Source organism: Triticum urartu, chromosome 6A (genome assembly GCF_056163025.1).
Source record: "Triticum urartu cultivar PI428250 chromosome 6A, HENAU_Tu73, whole genome shotgun sequence".
NCBI classification, from domain to species: domain Eukaryota; kingdom Viridiplantae; phylum Streptophyta; class Magnoliopsida; order Poales; family Poaceae; genus Triticum; species Triticum urartu.
This window is the reverse complement of record NC_141878.1, coordinates 41,881,331-41,905,267: the sequence shown is the minus strand read 5'-3', so window position 1 is coordinate 41,905,267 and position 23,937 is coordinate 41,881,331. Positions and strand designations below refer to the sequence as shown.

The following is a 23,937-nucleotide window of genomic DNA, read 5'->3' as shown; positions in this document are numbered from 1 at the left end:
GGAATGATGGAAAAGACATTGAAGCTATGCAGACTGACAACTTCTTGTGATTCAAACAGTAAAAATTAGCGTCATTCACCATACGGAAATTCTGCCAAAAACACTAAAGCTGAATCATCTCAGCATGGCTACGGAAAAAAAGAATAGAAACATGGGTTATCAGTAGGTTATTTGTGGTGTAGTGGCACGCTTTCAAGTACTACTGCTAGCACATTCTCGAGTATTTCGCCACAGGGCAAATGCTGAACCAACTAACTTACCAAATTTTTGACACATTCTGAATAACAATTGATATATTAGGAGCACATGGAGTACAAAAGTAGAAGCATCTGGTTTCTAGCTCCTGGGGATAATTTTTACAATTTTGCTAAAACACATCTAGATGTACCATAAGTATTACACATCTAATAGGCTGTTTGGCAATCCACCAGCTCCCTGGAATTTAAGAATCTGGGGAGTACCTGTTCACTCGCTCCGCAGTTTTCAACTAGCACTCCGCCAGCTCCGGGAGCGGCAGCGTGGAGCAGAGGGATTCCGAACAGTCCCTAAGTCTTATTTTATGGGCAGTGTTACGCGTCCATCAAATGCCGTACGAAATAACCATCCGATCTACCGCCCCAGCCAGTCGAGGACCTTTGCAACAACTACCTTGTTGTGCTTAGGGGGTTTGCAACAAGGATCTTGTTGCAAAGGTCCGCCGAGACAGCACGCCGCGCCCTTAGGCTAGAGCGAAACCGCCGTGCCGCCATGGCCCAAGCGTCTCCGCCATGGAGCGCCGCTGCTCGCCGGAGTTGCTGCTCCTCCACCTCAGCCCCGAGAGCACCTGCCAGCTCGACCCCAGCATGACGACGACCTTTCACACCGGCCGCTCCTTCGGCGTTTTCTGCAAATGGAGCTATGCTTCTGAAACATACCTCATGTTGCGATGTCTAACCATTCACTCTCTAACGTCGGGCGCTCCTCCGGCGCTTTCTGCAACTCAGACTATGTTTCTAAAAGAAGACCCCTGCTGCGAAAAAAACCCCTTCACCACTGAACCATTTCTTTTGAAACAAGACGTCTATTGCAGAAACCTTTTGAACAGGATCCCTGTTGCAGGAAAAAAATCTTCACCACCGAATCGGTCTTTGCTTTCTGAAACTAGTCCCGTGTTGCAGAAATATACTGAAACAAGAGCCCTATTACAGGAAAAAAACTGGCTGCGGGACTGACTTGTGGTCAGCATGAGCGCTCGATCAGGATTGATCCGATGGCTACGGAAGTGGCGGATGCTGCGCTTGCATCCACTGACTGAAGGGTAGTGTTTTCTGACATCACATGAAGATTCATGTGGGTATTTTCTTTTCTTTTCTTTTACTTTTTATGCTTGATTGAGTTACTTAGATGTGCCCTAGACAGACCCTCTAATTTTTAGACATGTACACGCATCTAATAAAAGAATTTTTCTTATTTGTCTATTTTTATCTCCTCATTCATCTCCACTATACCCCTTGTCTTCCAATTCCTGTTCTATTGAACCAAGGAGGCCTCTAGAATAATTGCAAATCAAAATATGCTAACTGTTCTGTAATAGCACCTGGAGGAAGCTGGTCACTAACTAATTGAATTAATCAAATTCATGTCATAGAAGCCTCAAGCAAGGGATTGTACACCATCTTAATGCTCCCTTTGGTCCAAAATATATGTCATTTTTAACACTGGACAGCATCGAATACAATAGCTTGACCACTACTTCTAATGATAATATATTAGTAAAAATAAAGACTGTAGTTCATGGTGAAAGGAGTTTTTACGATAAATTTAATGTTATCACTTTACTCAAGTGTTCAGTATAATGCATTAGTTGCTCATGGTGCCAAATTGAAGAAATTATTAGATTGAACAAAAAGCATAGGTACAGCCAGCTAAATTTCATTGTACAACTTCCTAGTACGAAGTTACCAGAACTGCATAGCCATTCCACCGGGAATATTGCCCTCTGCTCACACTACACAGCTGACCGAAAATAGCTCCATCGAACAGCCAACCAAGCTGCAAATCGGGGGAGCTCCCTGGTGCAAGTTGCCCAGGATCCTTATAGGTTAGAATACCGAATGAAATTCAGCCCACTGGAAGAAAGAGCCCACGAACACAACTATGTCTCCCGACGGAAATCAACCATGCAGCGGAATTTTGTACTCCACTACCGAGGGAATTGGTGGTGTTTCCAGTTTAAAATCAGAAGATTTCATCACTATGCTACAGTAGTTTATACAATCACTGATTAACTAAACTTCTTCGGGGTTTTTTTTTGCGAGGATAAAGGGAGTTTTATTCTTTGGGTAATAGGATTACAAGTTTACAACCACCTTCTGCGTGGTACATACAGTAGTACACTCCAAGGGTGACTTACACCTGCATTGCATAGGATCAGGTAAATCTAATTTGATGTATCTCAAATTTCATCTGATCATTGCTGGAAGCGACACTTTTTTTTTCAATATGGAAAAAAATGTTCTTTTACTATTGGAAAAAAATGCTTTATTTTGCAGCGGCCGACCACTTTATGTAAGAACGGACGGAAAAGTGAGCAAGACACACATAAAAATGTAAGCAAATATCATCAAGCAGGCAAGCTTGCTTCAAAATAGAATTTTTTATTTAAGAAAAGGTGCTTCAAAATAGTATGGCAAATGAAAAGGTAAATGCTACTAAATCGAACCAAGTCAATACATCTAGCATCCCGGCTGGCTCATTGTGTCACCCTCGGTTTGTGGGCTTAGCTATTGACATGGGCAAGCCGAGGCACGACGTGTCTCAGTTTCGTGGATTCATAGTTCTTGATCACGCAAATTGTCATCTCACGCTTTGACTTGGTTTTGTGGCGACAACGGGATTGGTGGTTTCAAGCATGTTTTAATTAATGTTCCTTATATCTGTTCTCAACTCCCTTTTTTGTACTATATCCTTTGATGAAGCAACGGTTCAATGTTCCGCCTTGCAATGGGTGTCTTCTCAGTTGTGTGCTCAACGGTCTTGCATTTTCCATCAATTGTGGCGGAAGGCTCATGCATCTTTTCAAAACTTTGAGGTTATTTTATCTTGTGCAAGCATGGCCTTCTACGATTTTTCACTAGAGGCTTGCAAGAACGTCAAGGTCTGAATGGTGCAGCAATAAATGGCTGCTTGACATAATAAAATGTTGAGGTAAATACATCGGAGATGGGGGTTTGAATCACCTCCAGTATGCGGACGACACCATCATGATGGTGGAAGGTTCAGACGAGGACACCTTAAATTCCTCCTTCTCTGCTTTCAGGAGATGTCGGGGCTCACAATTAACTTCGCTAAAAGCGAGGTGATGGTTCTTGGGTACTCTGAGGAGGACGTTCAGCGAATTGCCAACCGCTTGAACTGTCGCTTGGGATCTTTCCCAACAACTTACCTCAGCATGCCAATTAGTGATACCCGTCTGCAGGAGAAAGATCTCCGCCCAATAATCTCCAAGCTCCAACCTCGGATGGAGCCTTAGCACGGAAGGTGGATCTCCAAAGCCGTGCGAGTGGTTCTGATGAACTCCTTCCTTATTAGCCTCTTGATGTATATTATGGGATTCTATAGCCTTCATGAATCCCTTCATCATGAGATTACCAAATACCTATCCAGATTCTTCTGGGCTGGGGAGGGTGATAGACAGAAGTACCACATGGTTAAATGGTCTGGGATATGCAAACCCAAGGATCAGGGCGGATTTGGGGTAATTTCATCTAAAAGGGTGAATATTGCCCTCCTATCCAAGTGGCTTTGGCGTATTGAGACCGGTGAAGGTGGGCTATGACTGGATATTATCCGCGCAAAATACCAGCGTGGGCAGCCCCTAGCCTTCGCCACTGGAACTGGAGGTTCCTAGTTTTGGCAATCGACTATCCAACTAATGCCGATTATGCGTATTGGGACCTCGATTAATGTGGGCACTGGTTCCGGTACCTTATTCTGGATAGATAGATGGTCCAGAACCAGACCCTTTGCAGAGCGGTTTTACGCTTTATTCTCTATCTGCACCCGCCCACAGCTTACTGTGGGCGTGGCATTAGATAACCTAAGCTCTATTGCCTTCCGGCATACCTTTGGGGCAGTGGAGCAGGCACAATGGGAGGAGCTGCTTGAGTGCATTGCCTTACACACCCCCTCCCTTGAGCCTGACTCCCTGACTTACGCCTTGAGCCCAATGGCAGGTTCTCCACAAAGTCCTTGTATCAGGCTATTGCGCCCACTCCTGGGCCTATTGAGCTCTCGGTGATATGGGAGATTAAGCTACCTATGAAGATCCACATTTTCCTTTGGCAATGGGTACGCGACCGTATGCCTTCGGGCACGGAGGTGCGTAAGCGTAATGGTCCTGAGGATGGACTTTGCCCCATATGCACTGTCCCGGAGGACTCCCACCACATTTTCTTCCCGTGTCCGGCGGCTCGATTCCTTTGGAGTTGCTTCCGGGAAGTTGTTGGTGGGGATTGGTGCCACGACAACCTTCTGGACATGTTTGGGGAGATCCTTAGGCTCCCCAACCCTAGACATGTCTTCCACTGGGTGGCTATGGGTACCCTCGCATGGACCCTTTGGTGCACCCGCAATAAATTAGTCATTGAAACACGTGATTCCTTGTCGTGTGACTGATGCAATCAAGAAAATGTGTGGCTTCTTACAGCTATGGAGACCGCTTAGCAAGCGGCGTGACCGGGACATCATCAATGCCATCATCACGGGTCTTCGCTCCACTGCCTCGGCGTTAGCGCCGCCACCCCCGCCACCTCCTCCGGAGCCGGATTAGCACCTATTTTCTTATTATGTTCGGGGCTTGTTATGTTGTGCCCCAGATGCTATTTGAGATTTCTCCTCCTTCCTCTCTCCTTGAACTTGAACCTGAACTTGACTTGCTGTTGGATGCTTGGTGATGTTGCTTTATAATATAAAGCGGGGGAAAACCCTTTTTCGTAAAGAAGAGGCCCGAGGCGCAGAGGATCCAGCCGATGAGCCAGAGCAGATGTGCTAGTCCTGGGTCGCCGGAGTCGAGGGAGATGACGCTGGCAAACAGACAGCGGCTGGTGATGGCGACCGCGGCAGCGAGGGAGCCGAGGGCAAGGCGCATCCGGTGGCGGCGGTACGGGAGCAGCAGCGACAGCGCCGCTGCGGCCACCTGGAGCGCGGCGCAGCAGACCGTCAGCCTAAACCCGACGACGGTGTCGTCCCTGCACCGCAACATCTGCATGATCGATCGATCGGCCGTGATGTAGGAGAAGGGGACGACGGCAAGACAAGGGAAGTACTCAGTTACCTGGCTGCACACGGCGAAGCCCAAGGCGCAAGAGACGGTGACGACTGCAAGGCGAGGGAGGTAGCACGCGGTGAGGAGCGCCAAAGCGCTGATCCGTCGGATGGCATCCACAGGGAAGTACTCCCTCCGTTTGAAATTACTTGTCGCGGAAATGGATGTATCTAGCGGAGGGAGTAGCAGGCAGTGACGAGCCCCAAGGAAGGCTAGGGAACAGACGAGCGTCCATCGACGCCGATCCGTTTCGTGGGTGGATCCAATCCAAGGCAGCTACCTTAACAACAAGGAGTCAAGGACGTACGCAGCGCACGGTTTAAATTCGAGTCAATTACACCGATGGTGCTATAATTTGACGTAAACGGTCACTTTAGTGTTAGAACCATGATGAAAGATTGGTCAATAACTAATGGTGGATTGATCTGAGTGAATTGGTCAAACAAGCAACTTCAATACTTAGTATTAACTAGTAGACTGCCCGTGCGTTGCCACGGGCATTTTAGATTTTGTACTGGTTGCACGTCAAATTTTTCATGGTTAAAAATATAGCCAATAGATTCTCAAACAAAAAAAGATAGGCAATAACAGATGAAAAAACAATATATATTGTTTTAAAAAAAATTACAAGCTTTTATTTGCATTTTTTAAATATGATAAATCTATTGATGATTTTTTTTTTCTTTTATTTGATTTGTGTAGCTTCGGATTTGGTGTACCGACTCAAAAAGAGCCCACATAAGACTCAAAAGGAAATGTGTGTTAGTTACCATGACATAAAGGAGAAGCCTACTTACTCTCTCTCCTTCTCCCTCCCCCTCCCTCTCTCCCTCTCTCTCTATATGTGGAGAAAGTAGGAAGAAAAAAAATGCATTTCAGTTCTCAATATAGAAATTTAAGAGTGAATAAACCTAAATGTGAGAGTGGGCCTTAGTACACTGCAAGAACTTTCAAGTCTCATCAGTGGCATTATAAGCCTAATTCAAGGTAAGGCAATATAAAATGTTTGAAAAAAAAAAATTTTCTAAAATATTGCAAGGCAGCCCGGAGATATTGACGTTCTGAATTGCTAAGAGATTAAATGCTTAATACAATCAACTGAAAAGCTACAAGCATGCTTCTCCATTTTGAGCGGTTCACCTAACAGGAACTACTTCATTAACACCCATAGTCATTCCAGATTGCCTGCAAAAATATGAGGTAAGTGAGTAAATATTGTATAAATAAAATTTTCAGTTGAGTTGAAAGGCTAAATATAAAAACCAACAAATATAGGCAAGGTTATTTCCTTCTGCTATTTTAATGAGCACCAATAACCTCCTTGTCAGCATCATAATATATCAAGTTTATACTACTTATGAATATAAATAATATGATTAATTAACAAATCTTTGATTGTAAAAGATGTGAAAAACACTTCGATATTTCAAGGAATCACATGGTGTGAGTATTGTCTTAAAGCTTTCAAGATGGCCACATTTTTTAAGTAGAATAGCTAGTGACTCCTTACACCAATTCTAAGTTCACCATTGTTACATGTACAAAAGGGGAAAACACACCATGAATAAGAGAAAAAGGATAGAGAGCTGTTAAGTTCATCACATTTTTCATTTGCTTACAGGAGAAATAAGACAATACCCCCTGAGACAAATTTGTTTTTATTGTAAAGCGAGTTCCTCTGGTTGTTAAAAAGATGCCTATGTGGTTGATCTGGAAGGCAAAGGAGAATTTCATAAGATGTATATGGTACCTTCCTAGAACAAAAAAAAGATAACTATATATTTGCAGGAAATGTAGCGTTCAATTCCAGGAAATGTAATAGCACACCGGGTCATATTTCTTAATGCATAGAAATCTGGAAAGTATTATTACTTTGGAAAAAATGGACAGTGCAAATGAGCATGGTCCAATGCAGGTTCTACAGCTTCTATTGTACGCGTGTTTTTACACAAAATTTACCGGTCACACAAAGGAACAACATATGTTTTAGTAGGTAACTGAATATGCTTTGGAAGATGATGGCTTCCTAACATTTAAGCACATAACTGACCCCTACTGGACCATGGGACATGAATCGGATGTACAGGAGAAGAATAAACATATAGGTTTTATTTCTGCTATACACAGGCCACAGCCTACATGTACAACATTGAGAAACTCCTCGTGTATATACCCTCCTTTTGATAGGTCATGAAGATTGCCAGCAATGAGAATCTCATATAGTACTTAGGCCTGAAAATTTCACCATTGGTACTCTCCTGGGAATTAGTCATCAGTACTAAAATGAATGGCATACCTCGCAAGAAATTTCATACAACTCCACTGCTGGTACTTAGGTGTCAAATTTTCAGCATATATGTGAACATTAAATAGACCTCACATACCTAAAGAAATTAGGAAAAACACTCAGGCTGCAGTACTACTCCCGTGTCCTCGCCAGTTTCGGAGCAACCTACCGTGCCCTCGCCGGTTGGGGTACGACCCCTACATCCTTGGGGGTGGCCACGTCCACCTTCATCCTCGCTTGGGCAGGAACAGCGGCAGCGGCAGTGTTGTCAATTTCGGCGGGCCAATCGCATCCTACCAGGTTGAGGCGCAGCTCCTACATCCTCGTGCAGCATGCACTTGCAGCCTCGCTTGGGGCCAAACAGTGGGGGTAATAACATTCCGCCGGTTGGGTCCAAACATGGCCGAGGATTTAATCAAGTTGTTGTTTAGCCTCATCATCGGATCATTGACTTCTCCAGATGAAGCATCCTTAGAATGACTTGGTTTAACTCCTGGAAATAGCATCCAGTGTTAACATAGTGTTAACTAAACAAATCTACAAAGTCACTTGTCAAACCAACAAAGGGGAGAAAAATGAAGTACCAGACTTTCATTCGTCAGCTCTATTGTGGTGGATCTATTTCAGTTCTTGCATCTTTAACTTCACTACTGTACTCAACATATACATCAATGCCGAACGTTTTTAGCAGAGATTCAACATAATCTTGTGAAAAATGCTAGACCTACAAACAATTGCTACTTAATCTTACGGGCTCCTTCGTCTCCTAATCAAAATTGCCCCCCTCAATTTGGGGGGGTAGGCCCCACGGCGCATTAATATCCAATGAAGGGCAGCCACCTCACCTTGTAATTACTCGTAGATGTAGCCTCAGATTAGGGTCTTTTGGATTAATTGAATCAGCAGCAGATGGTTCTTTTGTTAATATTATATATAACCAGGGGCAGTGAAGATTTCTGCATGATATATAATCCTAAACACTGGCAAATCAATGTTATTCAGTAGAGTTTTTTTTTTGTGGGGATGGTATTCAGTAGAGTTATAGTGGGGAGGAATTTAGATTTATAGTCTTCATCAAAATCAAATCAAAGAGAATTCTTATTACTGGAGTCACATGTTTCGATCTACAAGCACGGCAAAATAATTTGAGTTGATTATGCACTCCGGACATGATGAAATTTTATTGTTACTTTGTGACCAGTTGTTAATTATACAGAACAAAGAAAGAACAGTGGCATGTTGGCTCAGGCATACTGGCTGCCGTTCTATCGCTGTTGCAGTCGCCGCCCCTCCTTTTTTTCTATAACTGAAAGCCGATGTATATATTAAAGATTCTGCATTCCTTTTAAACAATTGTGAGAGATGTGCAACAGGTACGCCAAATCACTGTTGCAGTCGCCGCCCCCCTCCTTTGTTGCTCTGAACTCGTTGTCAGCACAATGCACCATATGTTTATATCAAATTCATAGGCCAAATCATCTAACATACATGAAAGGAAAATGCAGCTGCTGGAAGGTGAAGCAAGTTAGTGATGAAAATACCTTATACGGCCAAGCTCTCCTCTTTCTTCAGCAAGACTACAGGGGTACGCTTGGCTTCATCGTCAATGCGGAAAAGCTTAGCTACATCAGGACTGGTAGTATGGTAGAATTTGAATGTGGCTTCCAGCCTTGAAGCAGCAGCAAGCTCGTTACTTTGAGCACCCTACAGCTTCTGACAAGATTTATTGATCACTACACGACGTCTGCGTTAACTAAGCTTGCAAGCGCATCTCTACCATTATGATTTCGTGGAAACACATGGAACATGCAGGTCAAGAACAAATAAGGCAGAGAATTTTAGCATCAAAGCAATTAATCACACAATATGTTTCTTCTTTGCCAAGGAGGATACTACTAAACCAACAACCAGGAAGCCATGTGGGTCAGATGTTAGATAAAGACGCATATTATAAGCTACTGAGTTTTGCCCAAGCATGATCAGATATGCATATTTTTTTTCAATAAAGAACAATTCCAAGGGGTAATCAAATCCCAAGGCATGCTATAAAATTTGAAAACTTTCCCATCACTATTCAGAAGTTAAACACCGGATGAACACCTTATAGAACTAACGTGCATGCTAGAGAACAACATTTCCATTACAGAACTATCCTTTAGTATTTCAAGAGATCGAGAACAATAAAACCATGTGACCAATCTTAAGTGGGCAACTATTCCTCTGATAGTACAGTGGACATTTATCTGAATAGTTATGTGAATAAACTCATTTACTGAACTAACAAGTACCTTCTTAGTTGTCCTTGCTGACAATGGTGGCTGACCATTCTTTTTCTTCAGGAACTGCTACTCTTAGTAAAGGTACACATAAAACAATTTTGCTACTCTTAGTCAATTTTAAAACACATCAAACTTGACATGCATATATACAGAGAGTATAATGTTAAGCAAACGGAAAGAAGAAAAAGAATATCATAAGATTGTAAAAAAAATAGGATGACAGAGCTTAGTATTGAAGGATAGCTTGAACAAATAAGATGGGTATCTATATATGAGTGGAGTTAAACATGAATTCTTTGTTCTGTCCAAGCAAGATCAATCATGAGCACATCATCCAATTGCTACACCATGCAACATCTTTCTTCGGTAGTGCAAGAAGCAAACTTTGCTTGCAAGAACCCTCCCCCCCCCCCCCCCCTCCCCCTCTGCGAGAAGAAGAATCTTGGTGTAAATAAGTACTCCTACAAGATATTGATTGCATCAATAAATTAAGTCCCCACAAAAAAATCAATGAATCGAGTCCCCGACTGGCTTACCTAAATCTTTGACAGGTTATTATGCTCTAGCTCATGCGTGCTGAAGAGAATTATGATGGTACACAAAGAAAGGTTTCAAAACTGTCGGGATTCTTAATTGCCTATGCATCGGATGCTTTCCACAATTTTAATGCAACATAAAGGTAATTTGATGAGAAAAAAGGTGAACCCTATGTGCGAGAAATTTAGTACTATATACTTATACGTTTGAATAAAATTATCTAACTATTTCTAGCCAAGATAAATGGGCACCATCACTATGCTAGTACTCAACCAGAGAAGCAAAAAATGTCCGTGTGTGCTAAACTGCTAATCAGTTAATCACATACACATATGAGCTAATCATGTGTGCATGAGTGGCGGAATTAGAGACAAAGCAAACTCCTTTATGTCTTTCACTTTCTTTTGTACCTAATTAAGGGAAATAAAATTGCTAGCTAATCGCCCATGCGTTGAACCAATGTTTACTCCGCAGCAACTGTCGAACCAATGGTCTCTTTCTTTCGTACCCATAGACCCTGAATAAGGTAGTCGAACAAAGCAAGTTTTGCCACCAATGGCCGGAGAAGTGATGCTTAATTATTTAAACCTAACTTTTGCGGAGATTTAGACCTAATCTTTTCAAGTTTCTGAAGAACAAACTTCTGAAAACTGCCTTGTCAATTAGAACACCTCCCTCCCTCCCTAACCGCTGCGATTTGCAAACATGCATTGATGCATATATGTTGGCAGTGGCACCGCTGCCACCGGTCACCAACAACAAACTGAAGCAAAACCATGCGTACATACACCTAATCACCCTGTTTAATTATTACTAACTTGCTACTTAGTGGTCGGGAGCTGAATTGAATGAATTTTATACCTTCTTCACGTAAAGTTTCCAACTTCCCAGTGTTTGTCCTTTCATTCGGGAGCTCTTTCAGTCAAATATCTTAGCATAAAGTTTCATGGCATCATGATCTGGTCTCAGTTACAGTTCAGACCAACCACCATGCTAAACGAGACAATGCGCCATTTGCAGGTGTACATGATGCAGTTTGTTCAGTTGGGTAAGAGAGCGGAGTACCTCGACAATGCAAAAGTGATGACGCTGCACCAGACACCCCAGTTCATCAGCTTCGCCGTAGTGCACATACCCTGAAAGGAACCGGTTGTAGCACCACCAGTAGAACATGAAGGAGGATAAGGTCAACTTGTTGAGGAGTCGATGGACGGAGAGGACCGAGCCCACGAGGCGGCGATATCCTGATCAGGAAGAGAGCAGGGTCAAGAAGTGACAGGGATGCGTCGGCACGCACCTCCCGGCGAGGGGAATCGGCCTGAGGCGGCGCCATTGTCTTGATTGAGGTAGATGACGTGCTGCCCCGGAGGTCGATGGGAAGACGCGATGGCGTTCATCTCCTCGTTGTGGCCAACCTGACGCGACAGATGAATAGGGACCGGAGTTGGCGGCGGCGGACGTGGCTGAGGCGTCGGGGCACGAGCGGAGCAGATGGCGGCGCGGCTAGGGCATAGGGTGGCGGTGGCAAGGCCGCAAGGAGGAAAAGGGAGTCTACGGCGGGGTGACGCCGAGATCGGGGGAGGAGATGGGGGGCGGGCGGCGTCGGGAGCCGGGATCCAGGGAGGTTGGAGGTCGGGGCGGCGCCGGGAGTGAGGGAGAAGGTGGGGGCGGGGCGGTGCCGGGAGTGAGGGAGAAGGTGGGTGCGGTGACGCCGGGATCGGGGGAGGAGATGGGGGCGGGCAGCGCCGGAAGCCGGGGAGGAGGTGGGGGGCTGGTGGCGAATCAATGTCATGATCAACACATACATAAATTGATCAACTGAATAGTGTCAGCAACGGTATTGTCAGGAATAGAGGAAATCGAAGGACTTGAACTACTCCGTATAAACTAGAGCGAGTGCCTAGTAGGCAGTGGTCCCCATGAAGTAAACTTGCCATACCTGCGTGGAAATGCTCTATGTTCCCTTTCGAGTGGTCGTTCAATATATCAACAAAGTTCAAAAAAAAACTAGGCGTTAATTGTGTGTTTTTTCCCCGCCTTGCACTTTTCTGACCAAACTGAACATTAAGCACTAGCCATTTTGCTATCACCTAAAGCCTAGGCACACCTTTTTTAACTATATATATCAGTATTGAACTGAAACATGCATGCATGGCATTCCTGTCATTGCTGGTCAAAACGCTGGCTATGCAGTAATAAATAGCACCAGGAAGGCATGTGTAATTCAACATTTATTAGCCAAAATCAGATAAAAATTCAACAAAAAAACCGCACACAAAATATAAATAAGCAGAAATAAGACGTCAAATCTCCTGGCATAATACAACATGGAAACATAATGAAACAGAAACAGAGAACATGACCACACACACACATGATATAAGCAAAAGGCCATTATGCAAGCAAGCTAGCTTGGAAAGCATAAATCAAATATATCATAAATGTCAATTAACCAAAAAGCAAGTATGTATCTTCATCAGGACAGTTGTCTAATTGTATCCAGAAATAAGATAACAGAGGGAAGTTAGCAATGGACGATAAACCCTATCGTTCCACTTCCGAGTTGACCTTTGGATGCAATGTAGAGGGTTGATCTCTGTGTGAAGCATACAAAATGGAAGAAAACCATATCAAAGAAGCCAATTCCTGCATCTCAGCAACCACAATACAATCTAGGTACCTGTGGAGCAAGCAATGTCATTAGTCAAACCATTTTGAACTATTCATCCATGGAGAAGACGTTAAAGTTATGCAACCTCAGTTATTTTTAATGATTCAAACAGTAAACATTAGCTTTGGCATAAGGAAATTGTACCAAAATTGCCAAAGTTGAATCATCTGAGCATTGTTGAAAATAAAAACACAGAAATATCAGTAGCTAATTTGTGGTGTAGTGGCACACCTCCAACTTCTACTGTTAGCACATTCTCCGTTATTTTCGCCATCTTTTCATGGTAGAGGCTAAGAATGGTTCAAATAACTCCCATAGAGGCAAATGCTGAAACACTTACATTACTATATCATTTGGAATATATTTATTATCATGGACTCATGGAGTAGAAAAGAAGAAACATTAGGTTTCTAGCTCATATGCATATTTTTTACAAATGCACGAGCTAGGTAACTACTAAATAATTGAAATTTATCAAATTCATCCAGCAGAATCCTCAAAACAGGATCTTATTAATTAATACTTCCTTTGTTACAAAAGCGAGATGTTGCTTTTTACACTGCATGACATAAAAAGAACACTATGAGCACTCCTTGTTATGTTGCTAAAAAGAAGATCTGTAACTCGTGATGAAAGCAGCTTACTGAGAAATCTAGTCTTATAACTTTGCCCATGTGTTCAGTATAAAGTCTCCTATGATGGTCAAATTGAAGAAATTATACTGCACGGTGCACACGACACATAGCTTGAGTCTACAGCTATATTTCATTCAGCTTCCAAATTTCTGCTATTATATATCGATCTTAAGAAAAGAAAAAACTGCAATGCAGCTATGCAGAAGCAGAACTTGTGACATAACTAAACTAAACAAGACACTGGAAGGAAATTTTTCCCCAGACCATAAGAATTACTTAACACCAATCAAGCATGGGAGAAGAACACTACAAAACGCAATTGCTACTCCCTCCGTTCCAAATTACTCGTCGCAGAAATAGATGTACCTAGAACTAAAATACATCGAGATACATCCATACCCGCGACAAGTAATTCGGAACGGAAGGAGTACATGTTAAGGTCAACAATCAGCAAAAGAATAATTGAGAGTGCAACACTACTTAAAAATGTTGGCTTAACATGAAAGGGTGTGAAAGGCCCTAACCAAATTATTTGGAATATTCTCTATTATCATGGACATATATGATGGGCTCATGGAGTAGAAAAGCAGAAACATCTGGTCAGTGGCTAATAAGCTTTTTTTTAAGAAGGCATGAGCTAGGTAATCACTAACAAATTAGATTTAGTATAATTTATCATGTAAAATCCTCAAGCAAGGGTCATACATCATTTTATTAATTAATATATCCTTCAATACAAAATACAGGCCACCATTTTACACTTTCATGGCATAAGAAACAAAAAATTTAAGCAGAAACTGTATGGAAGGTCCCGACAGTAATTTAAAAAGAGATTATTTACAAGAGACGGTATATATACATGGGCAGGGAGAACAGAAGGGGAGGGGTCACAGGGAGAAGAAAAATATAGCAGGCTAATCAATGAATGAGTGAAAAATATCCCCTTCTTTGATCTAGCTTCGTCACTATCCCAGACCCTATTTTTCTCCTGCGATCTCGATCTCAAGTCCTGGCTAGCCAGCGGCAAAGCTAGCTGAGATGCTAGAGGGAGAAGAGCCCACACTACCAAAAGCAATCTATTTGGTAATCGAGAAATAGTAACTAATTGTCAAAAATAACTTGGTTTTGTTATACCGGCAGTGTAAAGGCTATTACCTGCGTGTTTTTCTAGTTCATAACCATTACATAAAACGCAACCACACAAGCATCAGGGCAGAACACTATAGCACAACATCCCTATATATTGAAGAGATCATCAAACATCAAAATAAACAATTAATATGTGGCACTATTTAAAATTGTTAGGTTGGCACGAAAGGATGCGAATGGCATTCCATCAATGTAAAGGCATGCTATTACCTGCAGCATAGACACTTTCGAATGCATGGTGATGAAAATAAAAAGTGCCGTCAATCATGCAAAGTTGCTTGGATTGCAATGACTCAAGCTGTACCATGATGACACCATCACCGGCTGTCAGGAACCGCCACATTATTTTCCTCTGCAAACCCTATTATGAATGGGTACGCAGCCTCCCCTGAATTCGGGAAAAGTAGCTTATCCAGTTCAGTAGTTCTTCCCATCCCCCATGATGCAACACCATCACAATCAGTCTTCCTCTTCCATAATTGAGCGGTGAAGTCTGACAAGGAGAGTAAACCTAGCCCGCCACCCTCGGCCCGCATAACAGTGAATTCATCCTCTTTATCAACTGGCACTTGTATCACAGCTATGCTCTGCCTCTCCAAATCAAACTCGACAATAGCACAAAACTTCCCAGAAATACGCCAGTAAAAGGAATTCCCAACCAACACGGCTGGCATGCCCGTACAATAAGCCGAGGATTGAGTTGGTGTTAAGGTAATAAGATTACCCCATCGGCCGGCCTCTGACGAATAAACGCAGGCGATCACTCGGAAATGATCTTCATCAACTATGTCATGTAGCAGGACCACCTCGAAGTGCTCCACCTCGCCGGCGGCACGAAGCACCGCCCCATGAATCGAGTTTGTAATCCCGTCGAACCATGGGGGAAAGGCGATGCGGTGCTGGTCGCCGGTGACGGGGTCCCACACCAGGACTTGCTTCCGTGAATCGTTGGAGATGAGCACAAGGCCATGGCGGCAGCCGAGGAGCGAGAAGCGATAGCTGTCGTCGAGCTGCAAGCAGAAGCGCCCGGCGGGGACACGATCCGGGGAATCCATGGTAGGTGTGAAGCAGACGCCTCCCCGGTGTGGGACGAAGCAGCCGAGGAGGGGAGGGCTGCGTCGGTGGCGGCGGCGGAAGCGGCGCACGAAGCCGGGGTCCGATACGAGGAGGCGCCAGCGCTTGCAGACGGCGGATGCGCGGGGAAGGGAGGACGGCGGATGCGCGGGGAAGGGAGGACGGCAGCGGCGGGAGGCGGAGGAGGATCTCGGAGAGTAGGTTTTCATCCTCCAGCGGCGCCGCCGCCGGCGACATATCTCCCATCTCACCTCGTGCGTGGACGTTTTTTGCTGGAGTCGGATCAGACGCCGCAATGTGAAAGCCTGCACATGTAGCCTCCGAGTGAAAGCCCACGAACACATCAGATGCTCAGCTGGGCTGTAGTTCTGTACGGGTAGTAATATGGCCCACCAAGAGTCTCAGCAAAGAGGCTTCCTTTTAAAATGGATGAAAGGTGTCGGTCACCGAAATACCGAATCTTGTTCTGAAAAAGAGACTGAAGTGCTAACCTAAAAAAAAAAGACTGAAGTGCTGAATCATGTGAACAGCAAGATATCATTTTTCTCTCGATACAAGTGTTCACCCTTCTCTTGTGTTATAAGTTTGAAATACGCTTCAGATTTTTATTATTAAGTGTAGCTAGGTTTTACTCCTACATCCTATATTTTTTGTGCATTTCTTGTGTTGCAAGCCCCGCGCTGCATATGTCAGTTAGTAGAAAAAGGACTTAATGTGAGACACATTAGTCCCGGTTCGATTTTGGCCCGGTACTAATGGTACCATTAGTGCCGGTTCGAACGGCTATGCATTAATGCCGGTTCGTGTTGAATCTTTAGTACCGGTTCGTGCCACGAACCGGTACTAAAACGGTGGTGGCAGGCTGACGTCAGACCGGGGCCCCATGATCACCTTTAATACCGGTTCGTGGCACATCGGCCTCTTGACGTGTGATCGCTCGGGGCTATCAGCTAAACCCCGGAGACGCAGTGATGGCGACCTTCGACCAGCCCCCGGATCAAGCCCTAGTGTGCGCACCTTTTTTTTTCTTTGAGGGGTTAGTGTGCGCACCTGGATAAGAGCAACTCTAGCAGACCCCGCATCCTCCTGGCCCGTAAAATGTGTTTGCAATTCACGCAAAAACGCCTTTGCGGGCTGGCGCGGACGGCCGTAGTTGCAGACCCTGCATAATGGACCCGTAAAAAGGGATATTCTCGAAATATATTTTTTTACGGGTCGGCTTTGCGGCTGATCTGGCACAGCTCCTTCCGGCTCGCAAAACTTAAATTTACAACTTAATTTTATCTAGCATAATGCATTTCTTTGCTTTTGCAACAACATTGGATACAAAAGACATCACCAGATCTTTGCTAGAATAGCAAGACCAAAGAAAATAAGAACCACAAGTATGCATTTGAGAAGATTTCCAACTTCCATAACTCCTCCCACAAGTTGGACTAATATCTTCTCCATGCATTCATTGTTTATCTGCGGATTCTTGAATTTGCATTCTTCTTTCTTCATCTTTGGTTCGAAAGAAGTAGACGTTACTGTAACACCCCGGATGTAATTTACCTTATATGTATCCCAACTCTTGCCGTTTCCGGCGCTAAGTTATTTTATTTTCTCGGGTTCGGGTTTTTGTCTCCGTGTGTTGTTGCCGTTGTCATGCATCTCATATCATGTCATCATGTGCATTGCATTTCCATACGTGTTCGTCTCATGCATCCGAGCATTTTCCCCGTTGTCCGTTTTGCATTCCGGCGCTCCTATCTCCTCCGGTGGCCCTTTCTACCTCTTTTCATGTGTGGGGGTTAAACATTTCCAGATTGGACCGAGACTTGCCAAGCGGCCTTGGTTTACTACGGTAGACCGCCTGTCAAGTTTCGTACCACTTGGACTTCATTTGATACTCCAACTGTTAACCGAGGAACCGAGAAGGCCTCGTGTGTGTTGCAGCCCAACACCCTTCTAATTTGGCCCAAAACCCACCTAAACCCTCTCCATCGTCTCGTTCGTTCGATCACGATCGCATGGCCGAAAACCGCACCTCATTTGAACTCTCCTAGCTCCTCCTATGTATAAATAGACATCTCCCCCGAAAATCCCGGATCCAATCCAACCCCAAACCCTAGCCCCGCTCCATCCGCGCGCCGGACATGTCCGGTCCGCGCCGGACGTCTCGCGCCGCCGCCCCGCAACCACTGGCGAGCCGCCACGTGGCACCGTACCCCGCCGCCGCCGCGCCGGCCCGGGAGGCCCAAGTCGGGCCCCGGCGACCCCGTCGTCCGCCGCCGCCGTTCCACGCCCGCGCCACCCGGGTGCTCGCCCTCCGCCGCCTTCGGCTCCGGTGCCGGCCCGCTCCGCCACCGCGCCGGCGAGCGCCGCCCTCGCCGGACCTTGCCTCCTCGCCGCCCCGCCACGCCAACCTCACCGCCGGAGCTCCCGCGCCACGCCGGCACCGCCCCGGCCTCTCCTCCCCTCGGTTTTTCTTCCTCCGGCGAGCTCCGCGCCAAGTCCGGCGACACTCCGGCGGACCTCGGCGACCGTGCAGCTACAGTGGTCCGGATCTGGATCTGGATCCCGAAGGGTTGACTTTCCCCGAAACCCTAATTTTTCTTGCAACTTCATCATGTCGTAACTCTGCATCTGTAGCTCCGTTTTGCGCATGTAGCATATCAAAATGTTCGCCTCAGAGAGTACATCATTTCATCTCATTGCATCATTTTATTTTGAGCTAATCTTGATGCCCGAAATGCTGTTGGAAGAGGGCTATTTGGTATAATTGTCAGATCTGCTGCATCAAATAGCTATTTGTCATTTTTGTCATGATTAATGTGTGCATGATATGCTCCTGAGTTCTACATGAGTTTTGTTATATGCCATGCCATCTTTACAGAGGTGCTTACCATGTATTTTTGTGATATGTGTGGTGACTAGCACAAGCTTGCAAAGTAGTGCATTCGTTAATGCTGACTTCAGGGACTTAGGATTTCACTAAGTCCTTGATCTGTTTTTATCAATATGCCATATGTTCATGTTGTTTCCTAGTGATCCGTGCCTCTTTTGAGGATGATCAGTAAGGATGTTTTGTTAAAATTGTGGTGCTCTATCCATCCATGTCTTTGTTTGCAATTATGGAGCACCCTAGCTTGAGTCAATCGAGCTCTACTTTTGCTATTTCGTGAATCCTGGCAGATTGTTGACTTGTTAGCGATTTTGCCGAGGATGTTGTTATTGATCCGTGCATGCTATGTTGTTGTTCTAGCCATGTATAGCTTCTATGATATGTATTCTTGATGGGTGTATGCTTAGTTTGTAATGCCTTGCTCTGTAGTGAGTGCATCGAGCTCGTAAACATGCCTAGTCGCTAACAGATTTGCATGCTCCAGTTTTTCACTAAGTCTGTAATCTGATTATGTTTTTGCCATGTTCACATACTTGCAATTGTATGTTCCGACCCCTTTTGGCTCACGGTCACTAAGGGACTTTTGTTAAGTGCTTTGAGTAGCTTCATGTCATGTTTTTCTTTGCCATGTTAAGTTCCTGTAGCTTATAGTTTTCATGCTCCAAAGTGTGCTACCTGATGTTAAATTCCAGACTTGTGTTAATTTCACTAAGTCTGAAACATGTTTACCATTTGCATTTTTGCCATGCTTGTTTGAACCTGTTAATGGATGAATTGGCCGTAGCTCAGTGTTCATCTTTTGTCAAGCATCATGAGTAGATCCCTGCGATGTATTTTGTTGTCATGTTTGAGTGCTGTAGCATAATTATCTTGATGCATTTAGATGGCTACTTATTGTTTATCGCAGACCGGTGCCATATTTGTTTTGCTTGCCATTTCCAAACCGTGCATCCAATTCCGGTGATCTTTATATCGATTTCAACCGAAATCACCTCACCTTTCCAGTGGCACTCTTGGATTTTAAAGTTGAGGCCAGGTTCAATCATTACTTGTCAAATCTTGCATATGCATCACATATCGCATCCCGCATAGCATACCATGTTTGCATCATGTTGTTCGAGCTTGGCACATGGTTGATTGTGTTCCTTTTGCTTGTTTTTCTTGTTTGGGTAGAGCCGGGAGACGAGTTCGCTAACGAGGAGCCCGTTGAGTTTGCTTACGAGGGTCAAGTCAACTCTCACAACTTTGCAGGCAAGATGATCATACCCTCGAAATCACTTCTATCTTTGCTTGCTAGATGCTCGCTCTTTTGCTATGCCTATGCTACGATGCCTACCACTTGCTTATCATGCCTCCCAAATTGCCATGTCAAACCTCTAACCCACCACGTCCTAGCAAACCGTTGATTGGCTATGTTACCGCTTTGCTCAGCCCCTCTTATAGCGTTGCTAGTTGCAGGTGAAGATTGGAGATCGTTCCTTGTTGGAACATTTGTTTATTGTTGGGATATCACCATATTTATCTTGTTATCTTAATGCATCTATATACTTGGTAAAGGGTGGAAGGCTCGGCCTTTTGCCTAGTGTTTTGTTCCACTCTTGCCGCCCTAGTTTCCGTCATATCGGTGTTATGTTCCTGGATTTTGCGTTCCTTACGCGGTTGGGTTATAATGGGAACCCCTTGACAGTTCGCCTTGAATAAAACTCTTCTAGCAATGCCCAACTTTGGTTTTACCATTTGCCACCTAGCCTTTTCCCTTGGGTTTCGCGGACTCAAGGGTCATATTTATTTTAACCCCCCTCGGGCCAGTGCTTCTCTAAGTGTTGGTCCAACCGAGCGATGTACGAGGCTACCAGGGGCAACTCTGGGCTAGCCTACCCGACGTCTTGCTCATCCGGTGTGCCCTGAGAACGAGATATGTGCAGCTCCTATCGGGATTTGTTGGCACATCTGGGTGGTGTTGCTGGTTTAGTTTTACCCTTGTCGAGGATGTCTTGTAGAACCGGGATGCCGAGTCTGATCGGAATGTCCCGAGAGAAGGAATATCCTTCGTTGACCGTGAGAGCTTGTGATGGGCTAAGTTGGGACTCCCCTATAGGGATTTGAACTTTCGAAAGCCGTGCCCGCGGTTATGGGCAGATGGGAATTTGTTAATGTCCAGTTGTAGATAACATGAACCTTAACTTAATCAAAATGAATCAACTGCGTGTGTAATCGTGATGGTCTCTTCTCGGCGGAGTCCAGGAAGTGAACACGGTGTTGGAGTAATGTTTGTCGTAGGTTGTTCTATAGTTCTTCGCTTGTGCTTTGCCTTCTCTTCTCGCTCTCTTTTGCGAACAGGTTAGCCACCATATATGCTAGTCGCTTTCTGCAGCTCCACATATTACCTTGCCTTACCTATAAGCTTAAATAGTCTTGATCGCGAGGGTGTGAGATTGCTGAGTCCCCGTGGCTCATAGTTTACTTCCAAAACCAGATGCAGGGACCGATGATTCCGTTCCAGATGATGCGCTTGAGCTCAAGTGGGAGTTCGACGAAGACTCACGCCGTTACTATGTGTCTTTCCCTGATGATCAGTAGTGGTGCCCAGTTGGGGCGATCGGGACCGTGTCGCATGTTGGGGTTGATTTTTTTTATTTTGGTACCGTAGTCGGACCATGAGTGTATTGGATGATTGTAATGTTATTTATGTATTTGTGTGACGTGGCGAGTGTAAGCCAACTATGTGCTTTTCCCCTATTATCTATTTACATGGGTTGTTGTGAAGATTACCTTACTTGCGACATTGCTTTCAATGTGGTTATGCCTCTAAGTCGTGCTTCGACACGTAGGAGATATAGCCGCATCAAGGGCGTTACAAGTTGGTAATCAGAGCCTTCCCCGACCTTAGGAGCCCCCCTGCTTGATCGAATTAGCTGACGTTGTTGAGTCTAGAAAAATGTTTTGAGTCATTTAGGAATTATATATCGGAGATTTTAGGAATTCTTTTTACTCCCCAGTCCCTTCATCGCTCTGGTAAGGCATCCTGACGTAGAGTTTTGACTCTTCTCTTCTCAAATTTCACTAAAAAAAATTAGGATCACGCGGGTATCTTGGAATCGTTCCGATCGATTTGTGACGAGAACATTGTTCTTGGTGCCTCCTGTCATTTAGGGGTTGTGGCAGTGTCCCGGGGAGTTGAGCTCCGAGGTGTTGTCGTCACAATTTTATCGTTGCAGTTCTGGAATACCTGAGTTTAGTTCGCCGACATTGAAAATTTCTTTTATGCAGTTGTTGGTGAGATAACCTCGACGCCACCCAGTACTGGGGCGGGAGTTCGGGAGTATTGCCATAACTTGTATAATGGATGCTTTTCGATGGTTAAGGTAGACGATTTCCGAAGTTTTTCTCGGTTATGTGTTGAAGGATGGATACAGCTGGATGTAGGATTTGCTAGATTTGGGTGAGATATTATGCTTCCCGTGTATCCCCAACACCTGATTGCATAACCGGAAAGGTTCGGGAGTTTCATAGGTGGGAATTCTAGTAGCTCCAGTTCTTCTTCCACGGATATTTGGTTTAGATTGGGTGATCTTTACCGAGTATTCGTTCTTGTTACGTACCTTGTTGGTTTATTATTCTACCTAAATTCTAAGTGGCTTCTCAATTTATGGATATGTGACCATTTCAATTGGAATGCATTCGTTCATTTTGTTTGGATGTGAAGACTATATGTTGCAATTTCAACCCGTTTGATTCAGCTTCAATATTTGTCTGTCAATGTGCTAATGGATGTCAACCTCTTCAGGATGGCTCCTCCAACACGCACGACTCCGAATCCCAATCCGCCACCACCACCTCCACCTCCGGAGGCATGGCAAGCTGTGATGGCCGCTACCAATGCAAACACGCAGCTGATCATGCAACTTCTTCAAGAGCGCAACCAAGGCAACAATCAGAATCACTTTGCTACACTCAACCAGTTTCTTGCTAACCAGCCAAAGACTTTCAGCAATTGTGTTGAGACAACTGACGCTGATGATCGGCTCGTGGACTTATGCAAGCATTTCGAGTGCAGTAACGTCAGGCCTGAGGACTTTGTCAAGTTCGCTTCCTTCCAACTCAAAGACCAAGCTGCAGAATGGTTTTAGCAGTACAAAGATTCCAGAGGAGGCCGTGTGATTACCTGGGATGAATTCCGTCAAGACTTCAAAGCTCATCATATTCCTCAGAGCGTGGTTGAAAGCAAGCGTGAGGAATTCCGCAACCTGAAGCAAGGCTCTATGTTTGTCTATGATTACAACAAGATGTTTTAGAAGCTCGCACGTTTTGCTAAGCAGGACGTCCCTGACGAGAAGAGCATGATATACCAGTTCAGGGGTGGTCTCAGAGAAGAAATCCAGCTAGCTCTTGTCCTCTTTGAGCCCAAGAGGTACGATGAGTTTTACAACATGGCATTGAAGCAAGAGACTGCTCAACTGAAGTGCGATGCTTCCAAGAAGCGAGTCAGAGATGCTACTCCTTCTTCCTCAACTCAAGTGGCTAAGTAGCAGAAGTATTGGCTTCCTCCTCCTCCGTTCCGTCAGCCTTATCAGCAGAAGAGCAAAGGTGGCAGTGGATCTTCCCACCCACCCAACCCTGGCTTTCAGAACAAGACTTCGTCTCAAGCTTCAAGATCGAGTGCTCCGTATCACCGTCCGCTCTCAGAGGTCACGTGCAACAAGTGCCAACAGAAGGGTCACTATGCCAACAAATGCTTCAATCAGAGGCGTCTCCCTCCTCCTCCTCATGTGAGATCAGCAAGTACAGCTGTGGTCAAGCATAACTCCAAGTCTGCTAAGGTCAACTTGTTGAACACAGCTCAGGCAGAGGGCTCGCCAGATGTGATTATGGGTAACCTTCCTGTTAATGAAATTCCCGCAAGAGTTCTTTTTGATACTGGTGCGTCTTTGTCATTTTTATCAAAGCCTTTTGCATCCATGCATGATGTGCATACTGTTGATTTGCCTAAGCCGATAGCGGTTTCTTCTCCGGGTTTGTTCATGAACACCAAAATGATGGCTCCGGATGTTACTATCACGTTGGGCGATTACAAGTTTCTATTTTCTCCAATGGTCCTTGGCAACTCGGATAT

At 44.8% G+C, this 23,937-nt stretch overlaps 1 pseudogene across 1 annotated transcript; it reads right to left on the bottom strand.

Moving 5' to 3' along the window:
* Positions 1–12,788: 12,788 nt before the first annotated feature.
* On the bottom strand, positions 12,789–16,203 carry LOC147963696 (putative F-box/kelch-repeat protein At1g15680; annotated as a pseudogene). Its single transcript, XR_015608165.1, has 2 exons — positions 15,074–16,203; positions 12,789–13,088 (listed from the first exon to the last, which is right to left on the bottom strand). The product of XR_015608165.1 is annotated as a putative F-box/kelch-repeat protein At1g15680 (transcript).
* Between the last annotated feature and the right edge of the window lie 7,734 nt (positions 16,204–23,937).